Source organism: Natator depressus, chromosome 17, assembly GCF_965152275.1.
Source record: "Natator depressus isolate rNatDep1 chromosome 17, rNatDep2.hap1, whole genome shotgun sequence".
NCBI lineage: Eukaryota > Metazoa > Chordata > Testudines > Cheloniidae > Natator > Natator depressus.
Window position 1 is genome coordinate 6,288,645 of NC_134250.1, and position 25,705 is coordinate 6,314,349.

At 38.6% G+C, this 25,705-nt stretch overlaps 1 protein-coding gene and 1 long non-coding RNA gene across 10 annotated transcripts in view; one reads left to right on the plus strand and one right to left on the minus strand.

Annotated features, from left to right (window-relative positions):
• The window catches only part of LOC142000533 (uncharacterized), a 69,436-nt gene extending 65,417 nt beyond the window's left edge, over window positions 1-4,019 (plus strand). Inside the window, exon 4 of the long non-coding RNA XR_012642269.1 lies at window positions 4,004-4,019. This is a non-coding gene — a long non-coding RNA (uncharacterized LOC142000533). The remainder of the gene's footprint in view (window positions 1-4,003) is intronic.
• BCAS3 (BCAS3 microtubule associated cell migration factor) overlaps window positions 1-25,705 on the minus strand; it is a 489,647-nt gene that overhangs the window by 135,628 nt on the left and 328,314 nt on the right. The window lies entirely within an intron of this gene.

Sequence of the window (25,705 nt, forward strand, 5' to 3'; positions counted from 1 at the left end):
CTATGAAAGAATGGCAGAAATGAACGAAAGCCTCCAGATACTCAAGTGGAATAACATCTCGTAGCACACTATTGAAAAAAACACTGAAACTAAATGAAGATTGCCCTGAACAAAGAAGGCAGTTGCTTATTTCCATCTGGAAACACTGTCAAATGGAAGCAAATTCCACAAAATTCCCAACTGATAGAAGAAACATAATTTTGCATTTTGCATTTTCAACACACACTAGCTGCAGCAGTCTGCTGCATCTCACACCACTAGGAAAACATTTCTATTTGTCTTACATCAAGGTTTCAAGCAGTGCCAAAACAGAGGCACAGAAGCAGCATCTAGGATACAGTGTGAGTTGATGAGATTTTCCATTCCTTTGTTAGATTTCTCCTTTATTTTTAAGGACTTCTGTGCTGTGTAGTCAGGGTAAACTCTGGTAACATATGGTAGCAGGGCACCCGTTACATTTTACAAAGTTATGGCTTTGCAGAATGTAAGTGTGATGTTTAGATCCCTTGGATCTATAATTACAACTGAACGGATACACTGTATTTTGTAAAACCAACTAACAATTCCAGCTATCCTAAGCTTGCTTGGGCCAAATCTTACCCTATGTTAGGCAGTTAAGAGAAAAGAAGGCCGGGTGAGCTTTTGTAGGCCCGAGTGAACCCAGGCAGCAGCAGAGCTACGTGTCTAGTTGACCTATGTGAGTGAGCTTGGAGAGGAGACTGGATGCTGTGCCAGCTGCAATTCCACTTGCCCAAGAAGTCACATGTCCAGCAACTAGTAGGCATGGCTGGCCTTAAGCTGTGGACGGCGACACGTGGCTGCCGAAGATGATGCTCGCATATTGCTGCTCCACCATGCGTTTCCTCTACTGTCTGAGCAGCTCTGGTAAGTACCATATCGTGCCTATAGTTGCACGAAACCAAGAGGTGAAGACAGGATTTAGCCCTTGTTAGGTTTTGCTGGGGTTTCTATGACATACACTTGCAATTAATATCTTTTAAAAAAGTTGGTTATTCTAATGCATGTTCTGAATAATTATTTCTGACTCAGGTCCCAATTCTTCACTGTGCTTCCACGTCATGGACTGTGGCAGTTCTCTGAGCCTCAGCCCCCTCGTCCTGGTGGAAGTTAGAGCCTCAAGAGGCTTGCTGTAATTTCTGCCAGAGGTGGAAGCTCTGTACATCAGCAGAGGACCAGCCGTAGCGAAGCTTGGCTCTCCCATGCCCTCTCTCATCCTGCCTCCAGACCACATCCAGCACGTCTCCTCTGCCCCCTTATGCCAGGAGTAAGGCAGCTGGCGTATGAGGCAGCTATGCTGGTGGACTGTCACCTTACTGAAAGGTGAATTCTCCTGCAGGAATCTCTGGCCAATTTCATAACAGGGTTCAAAATTAACGTGTTAGACCAGAGAAGTCAGCCCCTTTTTAGTTTGGTTGGTTGGTTTGTGTGTGCGTGTGTGTACATGCTTGTCTTGCTCTTGTGCTACAGTTACTAGAATATTAAGAAAGTAGGCCAAAGGTTAGTACTGGTGTACTATAATACACAATATTGGAACTGACAAAGTACATAAAGTATATTTAGGGCTATAATATTAAATATTCAGAACATTAGGGAACACTCCTGCTCCCTGGCTTAAGCCTATCTCTCACTACTGGGGCTAGAAAGTAACTTTCCCCAGGGACATGTTATCCCATAACTGCAGGATTTTTTGCACGTATTCTGAAGCAACTAGTACTGGCTACTGTTGGCAATGGACTACGGGATTAGATGGACGACAGATCTGATCCAGTCCAGCAATCCCTGTGATCCCTGGGACAGGAGTTCAATGATCATTTTATTTATTCTTTTTCATTCAATATATCTTCTAGATCGTGCTCTCTTTAGGGAAAGGACTGTTTCTTACTATGTATTTGTACAGTGCCTAGCACAACAGGTCTCAGATGGGATATACAGGCAATATCATCGTACAAATAATAACCAACAACAAAAGAAAGGATGAGCAGTTAAGCACATAGCATTAGAAAGCACAGCCTCACTAGCCAATGGATTAAATATTGCAAGCAAACCAATTACAATCAAGCTTATGCTCAATTCATTTTGCTTTGTTGATAGGTAGCCTTATAGAGATAGCACAGAAACAGGGGTGATGGGTACAGAATAAAGGCTGATATAATTAGAGAGAGACACAGCTAGATAGGATAGATAGCTACTGTAGATCGTATGCAACCTTTCAAACCCAGCATTCTGATTTAGGATAGAAAGAGCATTTTTTAACGCACATGGATAGCAGTTCATAAACCAACCAATTAATCTAGAACACCCAGAACTCCCTGGGTTCAGCTAAAGCATCTCCATGAGACAACTCACCTGTTCACTGCTGTCTGGCAGCTAATTCTGATTGAGGAGCTAATAGGTACAGCACTTCTTTCTCAGTCATCACAGCTGTGACTCAGGGGTGCAGACACACAACCTGGCTAGTGCAGATGAAACTGTGCGTTTTCCCCATAACTGTCTATGACCGCAATGTGATTAACTGTATTTATGATTATTATTATTGGTACTGCAGTTGTGTCTAGAGGGTCCAATTGACACTGGGGCCCTATTATGTTAGGTGCTCTACATAAACATAATAACAGACAGTATCTGCCTCAAAGAATTTATACTCTAATTATACAAACCTGTCAACAAGTAAGAGAAAAGAAGCATTGTCCTCATATGGGGAACTAAGATACACAGAGATTTGGGAACTAAGATGCAGAGAGATTCAGCCTTTTTCTAGACCCAGAAGTTGCACCAGTTTGACTTAAATAGGGTTTAAAACCAGTTTAGTTAAACCAGAACAAAAAGCTATGGAGATTCCTAATCAATTAATGCTAAACTGGTTTAAACTGAAATAACCGTGTCCATATAGCCTTTTGCACCAGTTGGTTTAAAATCACGCCTGAAGTTAAACCAGTGCAAGTTTCTCACATAGATAAACCCTCAGTGACCTGGCCAAGGCCACATAAGGACTCTGTGGCAGAGCCAGCAACGGAACCCCGATTACCCGAGTCCCAGTCCAGTGGCTTAACCACAACTCCAACTTTATTCTCTCCAATGAACATGCTCACTGTGTGCACTGACACGACAACTGGTAGATGTTTTCTTTCTCAGCCTGTCAATAAACTGTAGCCACTCAACTGTGAAGATGTAGCGAGAATAGTGTTATAGTTTTAGTGAAAGTACAGAAAAAAGGCAAAAATTAATTTCTGAATGGGACAACGTAGTCAATGGAAAGATATGTTTACCAAAACAGGGTGCCGTCTTCTCTTACCTCCTGCCAGCCTATGAACATAGATCAAGATTCAAAGTCAGACATCCCCATGCAAAAATGTAGAGGCACTCTTCAGTTCTATTCCCAGGTCTGATACAGACTCTCTCTCTGAGGCCTTGTGGAAGTCAGTTAATCTTCCTCGCTCATTTTCCTCATCTGTACATGGGGAAATTGATTACCTTCCCCTCACAACAAAGTTATGTGAACTAAATTATGTTTGTAATGTGCTTTGAACATATAAAATGCTACATAAGTTCTTACTATTACTAACGTATTAGATTTATTATGCTATCATGAGGTATCCTGGCCTTGTACTTCAGTTTCTTCTAATGATGATCCAGCTAAGCAGCAAAAGGACAGCTTCCATTTACAGGTCACCTCAGGTCTCCTGAACCAAATATGCCCCTGGCTTTTAATGAAACATATGAATTCCAAAGGGAAGCCTACTATCCTTAGTAGACAGAATACCTCAGATCTGCAGAATGTCAAAAATGTACAAGAAAAAGGATCTCTGATTATTGTTGTAATGGGTAGATCTTTTATGGACAAAATACGTGTGCGCACTTTTAAAATCAACAAATAGCAATGATTTTTAAGAAAGGGCTTGTGTGAAATGTTACTTGTTTATCAACGCAGAGTCCTAGAAAAAGATATTTTGGAAGTCTAACTCTCACTGTTTCTTCACTCCAGAACAGAATAAGATGTTACTGCACAGAAGGCACACACTCAGTCTAATATGTATTTTGAGATGGCAACATGTCCAAATGTAAGCTCCAAATTTATTACGTTTTGAAAATTTATGTTGCAACAGTTATTTTAATGCATCTAGATTAATAGGTTCAGATACAGTAATTCTACTTTTAGATATATATTTTAAATCAAGCAGAACAATTGTGAGTTGCTTATTTTGAATTATATGTAAAGCTTTCCAAGTTAAATAATTTTTGCATAAAGGTCCATGTCACAACTTGCCCATTTAGATAAGTGATGATATATGTATAGAGAGAGATGCAAAATAAGATGCATATGTCTTACACTTTTTTTGCTTCTATCTCAGACTGGTTAAGTTTACCTGCAAAGAATCTGTTTTAAAAGTGGGCTTGTGTCATTTATTTTTTCCTTCATAATGTATAAAGAAGGTCTAAAACATTTGGCGAAGGTCATTTGTTGTTGTTGATTTTTGGGTTTTTTTATGTTGTTTTTTGCTTGCTTCCCACGTTAGAAATATCAGGAATGTCAACTACAGGCTTCACTAGTTTTGCTAGAGGACTTCTTCGGGATCACATAGGATGTGCATTGTTAGCACATGCACCTAAACTGGAGAGACACAGGTGTCAAATCTTTAACAAAGGCTTCCTTTGTCCAAATAGTCATTAGTCACTTACATTAGAGAGGCATTAACAAAATCGAACTCCAGAAAATTTTAACCAGTATGACTAAAAATCCTTCCCTCTCTTAAGTGTTCAACTTTCAATTTCCTGTCTCTTTTGATGTCACCTTCTTATTAGTTCTCCAGCCATTATATCTTCCAGGCTAGACAGCACCCACATTTCTAACCTATAAAACAAGAGGAAAAAAAAGTCCAAACCCTTTAAGCTCCTCTTTGTAGATCAGGAAATAGCAAAAAAAAGGGAACAAGTACAATTTTTTCCCCTTTGGAGTTTGCCCTTGAGCTGCTATTATTATTACTAGCAGTAGTAAAAGTATTAAACTATATATTATGATAGCATCCAAAAATCCTATGGCTCCGTTATGCTGCGTGCTGTATGACCACCAAAAACATACAATTCCTGTGCTGAAAGGCTACTGTAAGAGCTAACAGCAAAATAATAATCTGACAGAAATGAAACCTAATGTTAATTTTTGGGAAGTGCAATAATATTCTAAAGCACATTTATGACACAAAGGAAGATGCAATGAGACTAATATGATGCTTTTTAACCTTCCAGCATCCTGAGCTTTTTTTCATCATTTTGTTTCACTCGTTGATGGTCTTAGAGACAAGCACAAACATACCCTTCCACTTTAGTATTAGATCACACCAAAAGAGCTAAGGTTTTAGATGAAACAAGAAGCTGAAAGTAAACTGATTACACATGCATCAAGTATACCAGTCACTAAGCATTTCTGGATTTTAGGGATAAGATACTCTCTTTGCTTATTACTGCCTTCTTGATCCAAAGAGATTTAAGCAACTGGTTTCAATTAGATGTTTTTAAGCTAGTAAAACTACATCCATAAAGACATATTTATAGAACAACTTAAAACTGGAAGAATTAAAACGACTACAGAACTGATGAATTCCATTCCCCCATCCCCCAGAATCATTTACTGACTATTAACAAGCAAAAAGCACTGCAATTTTAAGAATTAATCCACTTGTAGCAAAATTAAATCAGATACACTAGCAGGGATAATGATAAACTGATGGCTCCAGTGTTGTCAGTTTGCGGGTGATACAAGTTCATGTTGTCTGTGCTAGTGGCCACTCTGTTGGAACAAACATGAACATAAAAGGTAACATTAAAAGTGCAGCAGCACCAGCTAGAATCAATTCTGTCACTGAATATGCAGACTTGTAATAAGTAGCATAGGGTAAAAATTATATTTAATAAATAATCTGACTGATTCCAAGACTGCCAAACCTCAGCATGTGGAAACAAAGGAAGTCATAGTGATGACAGTAAATGAAAGAGAGATGATATTCATTTCCCTCAAAATGCCAGAACACAAAAGTACACCAGTGTGGCTTTGCTACACATGATTGCCTTCATCCTCATTAATGAATGACGTATATTCTGAGATTTATAGAAATGAAAATTAGTTCTGATAGGGTTTTATCCAGCAGTTGCTTAATAAAATGTGTCTAAAAAACTCTGCAGCATGTGACTACAAATATTTGCAGGACAAGTCTTTTCATTTGTACCCTAATAAACACACAGCAATGGCACCATTTTTTCATTCTGGCCTAGTAAAAAAATAGAAGAAAAGGAGTCTGAATGCTAGTCCAGATGGATTAATCGTTCTCTGTTTTATGGGCAAACAAAAGCCCCAATCTGCTAAAGCCGCGAGAACAATTAGTCAAGTACTCATTAACATGTATGTCCTACTCCTAAATATCCAAATACTGAATAAAATAATTGGCTATTGGTCCCCAACTATCATCCTAAATTTTCACTTCATGAGGCAGGAAACATTTATAACCCAATTAAATCAGTGGGGCTAGGAGCAGGCCCAAAGCCATTAATTATGGGAACTGTTGTGAGTAAATCAGGAGTATGGGCACAATCCTGAGAAACCAAAACTGACATTCAGAGTTACATGTCAATGAATTTTTCAGGTACTCAGAATCTCTGGGCATGAGTGTTGTGTGCATGTCATTTTTAATATTATCATTATTATTAATAAATTATTGCTGTGAATCTTACATTTTCCTTCATCTGTTTAGTAAACATAAAAACTAGATAAGAAAAGAATACTTCAAAATCTTTTTGATTTGATTAAGCCCTTCAGTCTTCTACCCAGAGACTAGCTCTAGGAAAACATTTCCAATGTGGCCAGTAGCATTCCATACAGCATGCATCTGTAGGACTAAAAGAGTGCCCTTTATTGGATATTCAGTATCTTGCCTGTCCCAAGGCACTTAGGATAAAGATATATTTATTTTGCCTTAGCATCCTGCAAAGTCCTCTCTATTACCGCTACACACCCTCATTGCGCAATGCAAACCAGCAACTGGGCGCTGAAGTCTTTATGCTGAGGCTTCCAGTTTATGACAGCATTACCAATAGTCCCACATGGCTTTCAAGCCTACTTCACCCCCATTTCATTTTGATCTTAGAGAAAAATGACAAACTTGGCTTAACTGATTCAAAGAATTCTAAATACCTTCCTTCCTCGAGCACAATCTAATTTGGATCTTAAAAAATAAAAATAAAACCCAAACAAACCTGGATACAATACACCATTTTAGATAAATTACCAACTGCCCTTTTACATAGTCTTTGTTCTGTTGCATTAGAGAAACAGGGAACCAATGGCTGCGCTTTCTTTTTGTTAACTCACTGCCGGGATCTCACTACTGAGCCTGCTGAGATATATACAGAAACATGTAATCAGTGAAATTACATAATGCACCTATACAAGATACACAGCACAACGACTTAAGTTCAGTCTCTTAAGCTAATGTGGCTCTGACGACTAGTGAATTTTTGACCTTCCAAAAGAGTCTTTTCTTTTCAACATGTCAAGAATAAAGATTAAAATATTATTTGTAAACGGGAAACTCACTAATCGCGAGTTTAATCCCACTGCCTTTATTCACACAGATATTCTCACTAACTTCAACACAACATCCTGAAGGCTTAAGCCTTACTCATATGAGCAAAGGTTGCAGGATAAAACCCAAAGTGATATTTCATACCATCACACCCAAATTAGCGAAGCAAAACTATAGGATGGCAGTGAACATAAAAGCAAGGGAAATAACATGAACAGTGGAGCAGTCAACAATTTAGCCTGAGGCACAACACTAATGCAAGAGTAATTTCAAAGCACCAACTGAACCAACTAAGGTGACAAAAAATGTGTGTTATAATAAACCTAAAACAAACACTTGCTGCCATTCCTGCCCTTCATCAAGATCAACACAAAATACAAACTAATGCCACAAAATGTCAGCAGCAGCATCATGAAGGGTACAAATATTAAGCAATAAATCATTTGTTCCTACGAGAAAGGAGGACTAAAGCAAGAATCCTGAACTGGAGGCCAGGTCCAAAGCCCACTGAAGCCAATGAAAAGACTCTCACTGACTCGGTGGATTAGGCCCTAGTCATTATACTGAAAGTAAAACATCCCAAGAAAAAACTTTTACTCATGGAAGGATGTGTAAATATCCACTATCCACAATGCAATAAAAGACCCGGAACAGCTGACTTGGACTTGTGGGGCTTGCGTTGCGTGGCTATAAAACTGCAGTGTAGCTGTTCGAGCCCGGGCTGGAGCCTGGGCTCTGAGACTGATGGGGGACAGTCTCAGAGCCTAGGTTCCAGCCCCAGCCAGAACTGCTACGCTGCTGTATTAAGCTCTGCAACTCAAGCCCAAGTCAGCTGACGTAAGCGCCGAGACTCGATGCCGTTGTGTTTTTGATCGCAGTGCAGACGTACCTTTAGACACACAAATCAAAGAATCATCAACGGTTTTTCACTTAACTCACTAAACAAATGTTTTAAAAACAGATATGTGCTTCTCCCCTAATCTTGATGATTATTATTTGTATTACAATAGCACCTAAAGGTTCCAGCTGTGTTCAGGGTCCCATTGTGCCCTCGTTTATACCAGAGGTACATACATTCAGTCAGAGACAATCTCTGTCCCAAAGAGCTTACAATCTAAGTAGACAACACAGTCAAAGGGTGGGAGGGGAACCAAAAGCACAGAGAGGTGTGTTAAGTCATACGCTCTGTGAGTGGCTGACCTATGAATAGAAGTGAGGTCTGCTGACTCCAAATCCCTATGTTCTGGACCACACTGCTGTTCAGTCAGACGTGCTCTCTTTACATAAAAACAAAACAAAACAGGTGAAGGTATTAGATAAATAAATATATAATTTATGTGATACAGAAAGAAACTTTACACATTAACACATTATAATAAGATCATCCCTCTTAAGATTTATCGTCAAACAAATAAGGTAAGTTCAGTTATTTTAGACATGGGGTTGTAACGTAGTAATAGTGTATTTTCGAATGTACTATAAATCTGGGAATTTAACTAGATAAGCCCCAAAATGTGTATATTACAGCAAGGATTTTCTCAACTTTCTACAACTGTATCCTACTATTGCTCTTAAGATATTTTTAAATCTTATTTTTCATTCAGCTCAGAGATCAGTGTATGTCAGCAAAAGTAGGGCATTTCTGGACACTACAGCTCCACTATTTCTGGAGCTACAGCTCACTGTAGCTCACGAAAGCTCATGCTCAAATAAATTAATTAGTCTCTAAGGTGCCACAAGTACTCCTTTTCTTTTTGGTATTTAAGTGTTTCAGCTGTTGAATGGATTTGCTGTAAGCAGAGTAGACAGAAGAATACAGCAAAGGAGAACTTTTAATCTTCGCAAGTTAAAATGACCTTTAAATTTCATTTGTAGCTTTTAATACATATGAGATTTAACTTTTACTTTACACTCATGGTTTTAGACCCAAGGCTGTCGAGAGAATTTCCAGGCATTTGGGAGAGTTGTGAGCTCCGGGGCACTTTATCCATCCAATAACCATCTGTAACACCTCTCACTTAACACAATTGCATACCACAGGACTGTTCTGTGATGCCACATTCTCATACTAATGGAAATGTGCCAAGAAGGGTGGGGCTTTGTTGTTTTGTTTTTTAAAAAACATTCTGTAGATGAAGCGTTATGTTTATACCAGTTTTCTTTCAATGGTTTGGTGCTTGTCAGTCAAGTGCTTCTTCTACTGACTCTCTCTCTCTCTCTCTTTCTCTCTCCTTCTGCCTACTTGCTATCCTGTTTAGATACTTACCTAATTACACATTCCTTCTTTGTACACAATTCAAATATCTTAACTTATATGTTTACATGAGGAATAAAAGAAGATAAGACCGACTGAATTGGGACATACAATTCTTTCATATGATGCAGGCTACTGAAAAGATTAAATTTCACTGGTAGGTACAAAAAATAAATCCCAAAACAACCCTTCATTGCTTCCTCACAAATAATATTTCAAACTCTTACACAAGGTATATTTTTGGTTGTAAAAATTGAGATGCTACACAATTTATGGGGGTTTGAATATAGTACAGTATATTTTCTCTCAAGAATGCACAACAGAATACTAGTTCTGAAGAAGTCACAGAAACTATTAAATTGAGGACACAAACCCTCAGTGAAAACCTATAATTTTTGAATTAAGTTTATATGTCAGTGGATCGTCTAAGTTTGGTCTGTGCTGGTTTTCTAATATGGGTTTCTAGTCTTACTTCCCATGGGTATTGTACACCGATTTTTTTTTCTAGGTTGGAATTACTCAACTGGAAGTTGATTGAGGGCACATTAGTTACAGGAAACATAATGGGAAATAGAGAGTTTATGTATATTCCAGACAAAGCAGTGTTCATAGCATCATTTCTGATCACGAGAAGAACAGGCCAATCAGTCAACAAGAAAGTGGCCCACTGCAATCAGTTCCTGCCTTGAACAGTACTGATTTTTTACAAGTTATGTCTTCTGCTAAGGGGGTAAAGACAGTTGTCATCAACCTGCATATAAAGTGATTCAAAACCAGTTAATGATGATCCTGAAGTTAATGATGGTCCTGGAATGTCATCAGTAATATACTGATATGATCAACAGATATATTTAGAAAACTGTTGTAGATCGATCGAAATAATACGCACTATTTATCTGCAAATGAGCAGATGGAGAGAATGAAATGTTGAGCTCTCTTTTCAGAATGTCATTTTCCCCCAGTGATTTCATAGCTATAGCTTTATTCTTGAGAGTGGACTCTTAGGATGCAGAGTCTTGTCTAGGTTGCAGTCTCAACAGTGCCCAGCACAAATAAGAAGTGCTTGTCACCAGTGCTGCAGTCACATAAACAAGCAGCAGCTGGATGAGAAAAGGAGGGCATGTCAGCTCAGAGCGGCAGAAAAGGTTTTTCACGGCAGCTATTTGCAACCCTCCAAGGAGCTACAGAGGCTGCCCATTAAAACCCTGTTAAAACACTTCTGATGTTGTCAGCAGTGGAGAGCTGAAATAGCACAGTGATCACTGAGATGCTATCTGCCTCAAGCAGTTCAGTGGTACTGTCAATACTATGAGCAAGAAGGTACAAGATGAGCAACAACCTAATTTCTCCATCAAAATTTCATAAACTCCCTGAGCTGGTAGAAACTCGAGATGGGGGTAAACACGTGACAGCTGATAAGCTGATCATTCAGGAAAGATGATCATTGATCTGGAATCTTTTCCAAAACCTTTGAAGTTTTAAGCCAATTGACACTCTGAAACCAATGGCGTGTAAATCTGCATCTAAAGGACAGAAAAAGGAATTATAAGGAAGTCCATTAATCAAATGCCCATAATCATCTTCCCACCCTCCTACTTATTGTGAAAAGTTTTCTTAAATATATGTAATATGAGAAGGAAACCTTGCACAATTGTGTGTCTGTGTGTATATATATACACACACACACACTTCAAAACATCTTAAAGTACTACATTTGATGCCCCCCCCACATTTGTAGATATATAAATGTGGCATTTATACATATAAATTTAGTATATATGTATTTCTTCTCACATTTCTATGCATTGAGTTATAAAAGGCTTGATTCAGTAGCCACTAAAGCATTTACGCATGTAGTCCCATTGGGCTACAGTGTGCGCCTTTTACTCGCTATGAGAGCAACCATACTGAAATGCAAAGGGCTACTCACAAAACAAGGTGTTACTCGGTGTGAATAAAGAGGGAAGAAGCTGGTCCATTTACTTCCATGCTATTATTTGCATGAATAAGTGCTTCTTCTGGTAAGTAATGGCTACAGAAACAGAGCCAACGTGAAGAATTATTTAATGATACAGTAAGGAATACGTGCTTAATTATGAATTTAATGTCTTGGCTATAATTTCATGAGAAAAATAACTGAGTCACCCACCTCTCAGCTTTCCAGCTTTAAATGAAGACACCCATTGTTAAAGAAACGTTGAAAAATACTTCTGGTAGGAATGGCTTACTTACTTATATGGGAACCATGACAAATGTACTTAAGTTCTTCAGAATTCAAATTGTGTGAAACTGAATGCAAATTAATCAACAATACCATTGTTTCCTGGACAATCTCTGCAGGACCTCAATGTAAAAGATTGTGAAACTTCTAGACACATAGTCCTAGACCAACATCATATGTTCCCTTCTGTTTATGCGGCCCAACACCCATTGTAGAGAGCCAAAAGATGTGGAGTCCTTGTTAGGGACAAAGCAGAAAACTGTATGGTGCCATTTGGAGTAGAGGGACAGATTAGATGCCCGCTGTTCAATATACGGTGACTATTCGGACCCTCTTATAGTCAGAGGTTTTGTGCTCATACACCAGCATTTGCAAATGGCCGCTACATACAGTCAACATGCTTATATCATTTCATAACGAGTTGAAGATTTCTGCTGAGAACACATTACTGTTTCCCACAGCAACAATGATTTATTTGGACCAGACTGGCAGTCCCTATGCAGAAAAAAAAAAAGGACTACAGAATCAAGCCTACTCACATTATGTGTCTTCCATAGTAAAGTATATTATTCCTCAGTGCATTATACATAATAATTTGGTTTTCCTCTGATTCATCCCCCATATTCACAGGCTACAACTTCATTTGTGCAAATTTGGGTTCTATGAGGAACTTTGCTGGGGAACAATATTTGGTGATGCAAGTTTGGATGGCATGATACCACGGAAGAGATGCTGGCTTGTGGTTGCTTTTGTGGCCGATGTATAAAATATCTGCATTTTACTTCACCCTATAGCTTCCCCCCAACACAACTGGAACATATGACTCAGCGCTTGGAGAAACGGGAGCAGAAAAAGGATCTGTTCAGGACAGTAATTTCTTTATGAAGTTGCAGACCTAGTAACAATGATTTCTTGTGAAATTTAAAACGCCAAGTGCTGGCCTCAGCAATCCCTTCTAGGTTGAAGAGGCCTGGCGGGTATATTTTCTCCTTGATGTGCAAAGAGTTATACATGAGACTATACTCTTCAATCTTTCTGCAGGGAATTGGTGTTAGCTTCATTAATTCAGTGCCACTGAACTCTATGGAACTGGACTAACATCACATTGGACAGCAATTAGGCCAATCAATGGGAGTTAAGTGCCTAACCTGCTTAGGTGCTTTTTTTTGAAAATCCCACTAGGTGCCTAAATGTATCTTTAGGAACCTAAATACTTTTGAAAATCTGGCCTTTAGTCTTTCCTTCCTATGTGAGGAAAAAGCTTAAAAGTATTCAAAATTAGGACACAGAAATCAACACATGACGGTCGATTTATTCACCCTGGTCCCACGAGCCCAGAAATTAAATACCTGCCTTTATCCACCCAGCTTTCTCTGCCTGTATTGGATAAAGATGATGACACCATACAACGAGAATATAAACAAGATCACAACAATTTTAAGATGAGCATAACTTTTAAGGGATCAAATAACCTTAACAACCCAGGCAGTCAATAACCAGTGCAAATAAACTGTGGTAAATAATAGCTGTTCTAACACTAAAAGCATGTGTGATATTCATGAGGCAATAAAATCTCCAGAATAGTTTGACACTTCTGTAATACAGTGTATTTTGTTCCATGGGCAAGGAAATTGCTAAAAGAAACCTTTAGTTAATTATTCAAAATTATAGAGGCAGATCATCAGCAAACACTAAAAAGGAAACAAACAAGTTGCAACAAGTAATCTGCCTGTTGATATTAAGACTGTAAAACCACAATTTTCTTGGATAAAAAGCAAAGCTTGTTAACAGTAATGGGAGGCCTGTGAAGTGTGCCTCCGTATCTTGCCACTCTTTCTACAGCTCTACAACAACATTTACTTTCCTTCCTCCCTAATTTAACTTTGGGCTTGTCTCCACTTACCAGTGGAGCACAGTGAAGCACAGTGCAGCACAGTGAAGCACAGTGATTGATCCACTGGAGGTCGATTTAGCAGATCTAGTGAGGACCCGCTAAATCGACTGCCAATCGCTCTCCCGTTGACTCCGGTACTCCACCGCAACGAGAAGCGTACAGTAAGTCAATGGGAGAGTTTCTCCCGTCAACCCAGCGCGGTGTAGACACTGCAATAAGTCGACCTAAGGTACGTCTACGTGAATAATGTAGCTGGAGTTGCGTAACTCAGGTTGACTTAGCCCCGTAGGGTAGACCTGCCTTTTGTGTTAAGAAGACTTTGCAGTTAATGCAGGTTTGTCATATTGTGGAGTGATGGCAGTAAAATCTGATCCAACAGTATCTAATTATTTAGCTCCACAACAATAAAAATATGCTTTTCAATATAAAAAACTATCTTCTGTTTTTTCAAAATTTTATTTTCACTCAAGAGATTTACAGCCTTAGTGGAACTCAAGCCCAAGTTATTATTCAAAAGCTTTGCCTTTCCTTTGAGAGTGTCTGTTTTTAATTTTTGTTTCCCAAAGAAAAACACACAAATTATTTAGAAAAAGTTTGTTCAAAATTCGAAAAGAACACGCGAAGAGAAATAATTACATTGAGAACAAATATTTTATGGCTTGAGCCTTCCTGAGCCCTGAAAATCTTGCTAAGATACTTGGAAGCTAGTTTGCCAAGAAACCATTATATACTGAGAAATGTAATTAATAAAATTGTCAACCTTCCATAGAATTATGCAGGATTTATACTTGCCTCGTATTAAAATTACTTGGCAAATGTCATGCAGCCCAGCAAACACATGGGCACATTACCGGGCAGGAGTCGGGAAGGGTTCAAGACACAAATAGCTTTCATAACCAATGGCCAACAACAACATTTTTTGCAAGTGTTCATATGATCATAAAAATGTGTAGCACAATATTCTGTTATTGTGCCCTTCAAGAGAAGGAAGGAGAAGGAAGGAGATATAAAATATAAAATGTATACACAAAAGGAAGGTATATGGAAACTAAAACAAAATGTTAATATGTAACACCCTAACAGAACAGACATTTAATTTTTGGAAGCAAATTAAGTCAATTAAAATGCATTCATAATAAACTATTCTGCAAATAAAATCTATGTTCTTAGATAGGTTACCTATTTTAAGCAAAAGATGTACTTTCTCTTTAGTTTGTGCTTCAAGCTTTTGTTCTATGGGAAGTCAAGTAATTAACTTGCCAGGGGAAGAAATTTTCCTCTTCAATACCTTTACATTTGTGTAAAGCAAAATTATACAAAATGCTGATGTAAGCCCCACAGGGAAAATACTTCTGTTGTAAAGCAAACACTTGTCTATACCACCTTAAATCCATTCATATGCCTTGTTCTGTGCTCAAAATCTGGACACTCCCATGATGCACTTGGGTAGAGTGTCTGCCTGCTGGGATGAAGTTTATTCACAGGAAATATGACGGGAAAATTCATGCTCTGCTGCTTAATCAGAACTGACATGGCATCTCCAGAGAGAGAGAAACTTAGGATGTCAGGCAGGTTAGCATAGGGCAAGCAGACGGTCAATAAAATATTCAATAAAGTCCTCTGATATCATACACCTAATACTGTGGAAAGAGACAGAATTCTTCTTTTTGATAAAAAAAAATACAAGTTTAAAACGGGTTGTTAAAATGTCTATACAATGTTAACCTGCTAAAATGTGAAGACAATTGTGACTGGTTTTTAAGCGTGTTATAAAAAGCAAAACCAAATGCAAACTGATAAAACAAGATGTGCTCATGTTGACACATAACAGAGACTGATTATTCAGAACAAGCAAAATGTTATTTATCTTCTCTAGAATAATTACATTGTTTTGTTGCCTACTAAACCTCACACGACTGTTCCTTACTTGGCCCTAACTATCAATAAACAAGCATATGTTTAAACAAAATATCCATTGAGTGCATTAAAATATATGCTGCTTAGTCCAAAAGACACAAAACCCACCCAGTATGTAATGTATTTTCATCTGTATGACTTAAGAGAATACCATATACATCCTAGTATTAAAAACGTATATTGATTAGCTTTCAGCATAGAAATACCCAGGGTGCTACCCTTACACAACATTAAAAATGCCATCCGTTGCTCACATTTTTTGACAACATTCATACTCGCACAACTGTATTATTTTACTATCTGATTCAATGTTTCATGACACTTGTTTCAAGTCTTGATGTCAATGACTTCTTAAATATTTCCCCACCTGAACAGATTTAAGAGAGTTTGGTAAGAAAACCTGGGAGGGATAAAGAAAGCAACAGAGTCCATACGCAAAGAGCCCTTGAAATCATTCTGGTGACGCTGGATCTGAGTTTACAGAAAGGGAAAATTAAATCAAGCATTGGAGTGGATTAGGAAGAACTATACCAGGAGATGTGTAATGTTAATCATGTTTTGTTAGGGGCAGTGCTTATCTACTCAAGCTTGCCCTGGAGATCCTTCTTACTGACTGCAAGTTTTATCTGTATAAGGCTAATTGGTTTCAATAACATGCCGACACATGTACATATGTGTATATACGGTATATATATACACACACATAAACACATACATATACATACACACATAATGATGAGATGGTACAGAAAACCCTAGGATAGATAACATTTAGCACTTTCACAATGTTTGACCTTATCAAATAGTAATTCATCCTCATGACACCACTGTGATGTAGGTAAGGGCTACAGATAGGAAAAATGACAGATACATGGTAAGTCACTTATAAAGACTAGACCGCAAGTCAGGGCCAGAGACACATGTAGAACTCCAGGATACCGGCCCAACCCTGTGCTAGACCAGACAGACAGACAAGCCACTAACCTCTTAATAAAACAGAGGAGCACAAAACTCCTACAGAGTAGCATAGTCATATATGCAAAATTTCATTTTCAGAAAAATGAATTCTTATAGCAGGTGTATTCCCTCAAAGGGAACAAATCCAGGCTTTGAGTGAAGAGCTACAAGGGTGCGTGCAACAGTCTTCACCGTGTGACCCACACACAGTCCACAGAGCTGCACCACAGTCATTCAGTGGCAAGTGTTCCATCTTACAGGCTGAGAGGGGAGCTGCCACTTCTCTTTTGCAGTGGTTTGGGGCCACTGAATCTATAAACACAAGAGCTCAGGACTCCCTCCCTGACTTATCTCCAATGATCCTTTACCCCACCTCTTGGACTTAAGCCCCACTGCAAGACTTAAATGGTAAGGATGGCCTAGCGTGGATCCTCCACACCTGCATGAATGGCATGGTATCACCCTTACTATTGTACTTAAAGAGTCTCCATTGTTTAGGATCACAGAAAAAGTGTTCATTTAACCCAGCTATTCTCTTAGCAGATACATGCACGTAGAGATGTATCAAAATCAAGTGGGTCTGTGACCAATCTATCACTAGGGAAAGCCAAAAGAGGAACTGTACAAAGGAGAACCCATATGGGGACTCCAGTTCCCCAAGACTCTTTCTCTGAGATCCAATAAGGAGACCAGAGGTGGGAAATGAAAAATGGAGGAGAGTTGGCTGGTGAACAAAGAGTACTTGTCTCTTCCATCTTGTTTCTCTTTATACGATGGGCTTGGGAAATTGGGTAACCTATTTCAACTACCCTCTCTGCAGGTTTGCCCAAGGCCTTCCTAGTGATGAACTGCAGCACCTATGCTGGTCTTTTTATGCGTCTATGCTGCATACAGTTCAAAGTCGATTTACCTTCAACAACATGAGAAAATGGGTATTCCTGTAATAATCACACTAATTTTACACAAGGCTTTAACTATATCAAATGAAGATGATGTGGATAACCCGAGAGATCATAGTAACGTCCTTCTATCTTGAAAAATTAATGGATCAGATTTCTGTTTTCATCCCGCCCTTCTAATGTGTTTGACCTTTTAGAGATTCTTTTTAACAGGATTATTTCTCTAGCAGATATTCACTTTAGAAAGTTTTATTCTATTTTTTAAAACATTTAGCTTCATGCACAGAAAGTACAGATCTGTTCCTTTAATTGGTATTGCTTTAATTGAGCCCTGCTGTCCAAACCACACAGTTCTCTGACGAATGAGCAAAAGGGTTAGGATATGAATCTGTCAAGTTTGGAATATTTTTTTCTATGGAGTTCTGTAAAATGACTGAAGACAATAATGCTTCAGTATTTTCTGAGAATAGCTCATTTGTTCTTTATTTCAGTGTTACAAAAAAGATTATTTGCGACTATTCACTGCCTTACAAAATATTCAGATTCTTCAATGAAAAGAGTTTCCCACATTATGTAGACACCCACACAGCTACATCTGAAAGTGAATGAAAAGCTGTGCCATAAGATGATGACTATGGTAACCTCTCGCTGTGTCCAGCTTTGCTTAGCCACTTTCAGTCTGCATCTGTGTTGGGAAAAGTGTGGAGCAGATACAAGATTTGGTTGATTAAACACAAACATGGAAAATGGAAGCAACCATATGATGGCTGAAGCAAATTTGCAAGATTCTTGTTTGCATTTGAAAACTGTTCTACTTATGGTTAACTAGAACCCCCAGACAATTTTTTGCTTCATGGGAATCCATTATAATGTACAACTGTATAAAACTGGTTATGTGTTGGGGAGTATTTCACCTCTACTCTAGGCCACTGGTTTGAAATCAGACCAGTTCAGATTTAACCAGAAGTTGTTACCATCTGGAGAGCGTTTAATGATTGACATGAAATCACTTGGTGGTCTAAGTCCCGTTCCTAATCATAAATACCACCATCATATTTGGAACCCTTGTTAGTAGTCTCAGCTTAGACACCAAGGATTCAGTGGGCAGTGGACATGAGCCTAAGGATGAGTGAACCGAACCATCCAATAAACATGGATTCCAACCTTCAGGTCTTTCAATCCAGCACCAGAAAAGAGTTTAAATTACAGAATTTTTAAAATGTACTATCTGCGTTATGTTGCTGCTTTCTGCAGTCAGCTACTAGGGTATCACACGATAATATAAAGCTCACGATACACCAGAGGATCCCTATTTTTTAGGCCCACATAAGCACGAAGAGTCACAAACCCTGCGTTTCATTTTAGAGGGAGATGGCCAAATTAGAATACCTCCTACAGTACCAGTCACAGCAGCATACCACAGATGAAGCTGTGCAACGGGGCAGGAGAACTGAAAGTTGAATCTGGTTAAAGGCAAGGGACCCAGCCCTGTTCAACACAGCTATTGATAGATGACTGTAAAGGGAGACCTCCACAACTAGAAGGAAAAATTGAATACAAAAGCATACCACTTTTGTTAACCCCAATTTACTAAACTTCTTTTATGAACCCCTCAGATCAAGTCAGTTTCACAATTACAGTCAAATCCATCCCCCCAGGCCAACTGGGTGTATCCCGCCAATCCTTGCAATTTCAGGACTTTCCTGTATTCAGTATAGTTAACTTAATTAAAAAAACCACTAGCTTGCTATCTTCTTATCTACAACGGTAATGAATTTCCCATAATACAGTATGGATAGGCTCATATTGCACCATTGTCTGACACTACCTTCCACTTAAGACATGGGACATGGTTGCCAGTTCTTCACTGACTCTTTTGTTTGTAATTTTTCTCCCATTTTTACTTGTTTTCCTCACACGTCTCTACAAGGTAAATCCAGATGAGGTGTGTAAGGCTTAGGCCAGCAGATCAGTTTTCTCTTCCTCTCATTCCATGTCTCTGAAATGTAATTCCCCCCCTCTCTTCCCCATCTGAGGAAATAGTCAGCTGTCGTAATAATACGATCTAATGGCTACTGACAGCGCTAAGATTTGAACCAAGTCTGTAATGCAGCTTGGCTACTCAACTTCTTTAAGAGATTGTGAAAAGAGATGTTGCTACAATGAAGAAATGCAGAAAACAAAAAGTTGTTCTGCTTTGAAAGCTGGCTGGAATAGAGAGCTATCTTCAAAAATAGACAGGAAGCAGAAAAGACTAATGTTGGGCAGATGACAGATCCCTGAATTCAGTTAACTGGCCTTCAAGATATGAGTGTTCTATTAAACATAGAGGCATTATGCTGGTCGTCCTCTTTAAACCCAAGAGTGATTAAAATGCTGGCAGAAAATAAAAACTGGCTATTGAAGGGCCTGCCCTGAGGTCCTAATTTCAAATCAAATTTTACAGCGCCGCACAGGAACAATGGTAGCCCAGTACTCTAAGTCTTCTTTTTGTCACTTTGTACAAAGAAACCCCCTCAAACTCTCTCAAAGAACAATGGCCCCTCTTGAGTCACAACTACGCCAAGAATGGGCTCAAACCATACAAAAACACATTTTAAAAATACATTTTACACTGCCCTTGACATTTGAGATAAATAGAAGCCAATGCATTGAAATTCCAAGTATTTTTTTTTATATCCATTTACAATGTGAATTTTTATTTCCCCCAGTCTACTTGATCTTTGACATTTTGGCCTGTGTAAAAGGAGGACACAGCAGAGCAGTCAAAGAAATTAATTATGCAGATAATTGCATTTTATTAAAATGATTACTGTAACAGAGAACACAATAAATGACAGCTGTGCGAACCTGGCCCACAGAAGAAAGCAAGAGGACACAAGCAGTTCATTTTTAATTGAAAATCATCAAAGCTATTAACATGTAATTATCTGTTATTGATATAGGACACTGGATTAATTAGGATTTTTCTATATCTTCAGGTTTGCTTTCTGTTAAAAACACTTCCCATATTTCTGCTGAGCTGCTTCAGACTCCCTTTTTATATAGGGCGAGTTTATTTGAATTTGGCAGCTTGGTTACAGACAGTTGTTTCCTAGCGAACAGAACACAAGACCATATGTTTCAACGTTTAAGCAATTTAGAATCAGAGGTATAATTCTGAGTGTCCTTAGAAGAAATTGTACGTTAAATACCCAAAGGATCTGAGCACTACACAAGATACAGCCTTTTTTAGCACTTTTCCCATAGCAACAAAACCACTCTACACTACTTATATCATATACTTGAACCACAAGCATGCTGAGAGCGTTGGTGAGCTGACTAGTTTGCATTCAGCCCCTTCAGGGGCTTGCGGTGTTTCCAACAGGAAGAGATGGATAAGTATACCCTTTTTTCCCTTGTCTGGAAGTGAATTCATCCAGAGCTGTCTTCAAGAGACATCTACAGTCAAGATTCATACCTGCCTTCTTGATTTGTGGGCATCTAACCTACTTTGTAAACAGGAATATCACCAATGGCTTCCTTCAAGAACAAAAAACAAGACTAAACACATCACAATTTCTTCATCAATTTTGCTGGGCCACAAAGACAAGTTTTTAGCTGCATGAGGGACATGAATGTAGCAAAGGCAAAGCAAAAAAGTTTTCCATCACTAGAGTGAAAACATTTGCATAAACCTGAAAATAAGTAGTCTGTGCTCCTTTCTCGTTTCTTTGGGATGATGAATAACACCAAAAATAGATTTAAACCAAGAAAGAGCCAAGGCAACCCCCCCAGGGTTTTAGCACAGTGCATGCCCTTGCACCAGTATGGCAGTATTATTTTTCCGGACATGAAGTCACACGACTTCCAAATTACTTAAGAACATTTTAAGACTAGTCTTAGAGAAATTTTTTTAAATACATCACTGAATCAGTTAGAAAGTGTTGTCTTCACAGCTTTAATCACAGTAACCGAAAGAAACCAACACAAAACGAAAAGAAGTTAGAATTTAGTGATATCTTTCTTTTTGCAAAACAAATATGAAACAAGAAATCCCAATTTAGGCAATTCCTTCAAAGATTAAATGTTACTCAGATGTATTTCCCAAATTTTTGGTCAGCTTTTGTACAACAGGGAGTTAGGCATATGATCCACTTACAATTATTTGGGGGTTGAAACAGTAAAGCCAAATTTGGTCCTCTGATACAATCATGCGGGTTTTCACTGACGTAAATGGGACCTATGCACAGCAAAATGCCTACACAGAATCATAGAACTGGAAGGGACCTCGAGAGGTCATCTAGTCCAGTCCCCTACATTCATGGCAGGACTAAATATTATCTAGACCATCCCTGACAGGTGTTTGTCTAACCTGCTCTTAAAAATCTCCAATGATGGAGATTCCACAAATTCGCTAGGCAATTTATTCTAGTGCTTCACCACCGTGACAGTTAGGAAGTTTTTCCTAAGATCCAACCTAAACCTCCCTTGCTGCAGTTTAAGCCCATTGCTTCTTGTCCTATCCTCAGAGGTTAAGAAGAATAATTTTTCTCACTCCTCCTTATAACAACCTTTTATGTATTTGAAAACTGTTATTGTGTCCCCTCTCAGTTCCCTCTTTTCCAGACTAAACAAACCCAATTTTTTCAATCTTCCCTCATAGGTCATGTTTGCTAGACCTATAATCATTTTTGTGGCTCTTCTCTGGACTTTCTCCAATTTGTCCACATCTTTCCTGAAATGTGGTGTCCAGAACTGCACACAATACTCCAGCTGAGGCCTAATCATTGTGGAGTAAAGCAGAAGAATTACTTGTTGTGTCTTGCTTACAACACTCCTGCTAATACATCCCAGAATGATGTTTGCTTTTTTTTTTTGCAACAGTGTTACACTGTTGACTCATATTTAGCTTGTGGTCCACTATGACCCCGAGATCTCTTTCCGCAGTATGCCTTCCTAGGCAGTCACTTCCCATTTTGTATGTGTGCAATTGATTGTTCCTTCCTACGTGGAGTACTTTGCATTTGTCCTTATTGAATTTCATCCATATATAGGAGACGCAATTGCAAAAGTTGCTAAGGGATTTAGGAGCACAATTTCTACTGACATTTAATGGGACTTGTGCACCTCAGTCCCTTAGGCACTTTTGAAAAATCTCCCTGAAAAGGTTAAACAGCTTAAAGGATCAAAGAAATCAAAATGTGCAAAAAAATAAATAAATTACACATTTACACTGAAACAAAGCATGCCGCCTATTATCTCACAGGAGGCATGGCTAACAGTAACCATTGGAGAGCCAAAATCCTTGAATAGGGATGATGCTTACATATGTTGCCAAATGAGTATCTACAACTGAAGAAGGAGACTAGACCTTTGTGTGCTGCCAGGTTTTTCAAACCCTTTGCACTCTGAGATCAAGTCCACCATGCTTTCAAATGGACCATACGTTAACGTCAATCCATTCATATATCCCCGATTTAAGTGCAAAACTCATCTCAACCTTAATTATGTAGACACAACTAACACGTCCATAAAAATGCACTACCAAGGTTCATATGGTTCCTAAATTAGAATTCACTGTTTCTTGTTTTATGGCGACTAACCCTTCTTCTCTTGCCCAATTTATGACATACTGACAACAGATCTGGAAGGCACGATGAGACCTGACATAGTCAAAGTCCAATATGTCAAATCCAATAAAAGTCTGCATGAAGACCTTGCCATATGAAAAATGGACCTGATCCTGCTCTCACAGAAGTCCAGGGCAACATTTCCATTAACTTAACTGGAAACCAGAACAAGTCCTAAATGTCTTGTAGCAATTCCTGAACGTCTCGTAGGATGAACTCAGAAAGCTGCTTGCCATGTTCCCTATCTCAGCTCACAGGACAGCAATCTTTCTCAATGTATATGCTGGAAGTATAATAAATAAAAATATCTCATTCTGTCTGGTTTATGTCAGTCATTTACAAAATACTGTCCCACTTGATAAATGCGTGAGGGAAAGCTGTAAGTCCTAACTGGTTTGTTGAAAAGAAAGAAAAAGCTTTTCTGGCCTAGATTCTGCAGAACATTTGACTGGGAAATTTAGTGCCCCACTGCATGCCCCTTGGTATGGTTTTCTACCAGCATCTGTTTGAAAAAAGGTTACTTGTCTAGGGAATGTAGGTCAGTCTTGAAGTAGGAATGAGAAAAGTGAGACTGTGTGTGTGTGTGTGTGTGTGTGTTTTCTGACTGGGGAAAAAGTGAGGATCAATGAGTAATGCCTGTTGCTCTTCCACTCCTGCTGTTGTTATTGCTAAAAGCAATGGATTTTATAAGACAGGAACCTAAATTCACAAGTCTCCGTGGGTTCAAAGGCAGGTGCTATGAAAGCTCTCAAAACAACACCTGATCGCCAAAGTGTGTTCAGGGACTTCAGCAACCTCTTAATATTGTACTTCCATTCAAATATTTTTGTACTACATAGTGGTTACTTACTCTTCAGACCTTAGTACTGTTTATGGAAAACTGAAATAGCTACGAGGTGATATCAGATGGTTCTATCTAGAGTGGGAACATTCTCTGTGGCGTATACAAAATTGCCACATTTCCTCTGCTTCCTAACAACTAGGAAACTGGTGTTGCTCTTTGTACACATACAATGCAGCAACTATGCTCATCAACTTCATTAACATTTATTTACTAAAGAAATTGAGTACTATAAAAACCATGCAGTGTATTACTATTGAGCTGGTAGATAAAATGACAATACTAAATGATTCTTGAAAATTATTACATTTTGTATTAAGTGAGTTATCTGAGATAAAATAAATACACAAACATTGTTGAGTGATGTGCAAAATACCCACAGAGATATCAAATCTTAAATTCTGTTAGGCCACCCTGTTTGAGAGTCACACTTTTACCACCTCATGGACTTAATCCAACACTCAATGAAGTCCATCCACCTATTTCAGGCATTTCTAATATACCAATCACAGCAGTACCTAGATGTCAGATACAAAATTGCACAAGCTCTCCGGGAAGCACCGTAGTCAAGTAGTTTAGGCAGTAGCTTTGAGACCTGGGTTCTGGCAGCGAATTATCCTGTGACCCGGGGTAGGGAAGGTAAAGATTTGAATTTCTTTGAAAAGGACCTTCTCCTTCTCTCATTGCACAGATATGAAGGAGCATCTCCAAAGACAACCCCATAGAATGACCTTCCCTTCATAAAAGACCAGTGTTGCAAAAAGCTTTTCTCCTAAAAGATCCAACTAGCTTTTTTAAAGTAGTCCAGGCTGGGCCTGGAGCTGTCCCTAGGGGAGTTACTTCAGACCTAATGTTATGGTTTCTAGGGCAAACTGCACACCACCAGGTAGCAAGAAGAAATGCCCCATGAAAGTGTACAGATGGTCTCTTCTTCCAGGGCTGCTATGCAACTGCCTGATAGGAAACTGGAAGATGGAGGGCTTTCAAGTTTTTCACTATAAACCCAGGAGACTTTATCCTGCCATGGAGTGAGCTTCTGCAGGGCTGTAATGGATTGGAACCAAATGAATCAGGCCTATAGTGTTTCAATTTTTTAATATGCAAGAGAAATAAGGAGCTGTTCAAATAGTAGCTCCTTCTAGATTTTATTAAATCATGGAACTAAGACAAATATTAAATGTTACAGAGTATATCTTAAAATATTAAAAGTGTGCCTTGTTTAGGTCATTTGCTTAATTTTAAAACTACTGGTAGTTATTTATCAATTTACAAAAGTTTTTAATATTGCAAAGATTCTGCCATTGCTACTTGATATGTTGATAGAGAAATTCATATCAATGCATGAGCAGTTTTAAGTGATTCTTTTAAAAAGTGAGTAAATCCATTTGTGACATTTTCTTTAGGGAAATAAAAAATTAGATATACATTTTTGACATCACATTAAAAATGTGTAGACCTCAGGCTACATATACCTAACCAAGAAGGCTTAACTCCCTTCAAACTCCCACTGAATCCTAT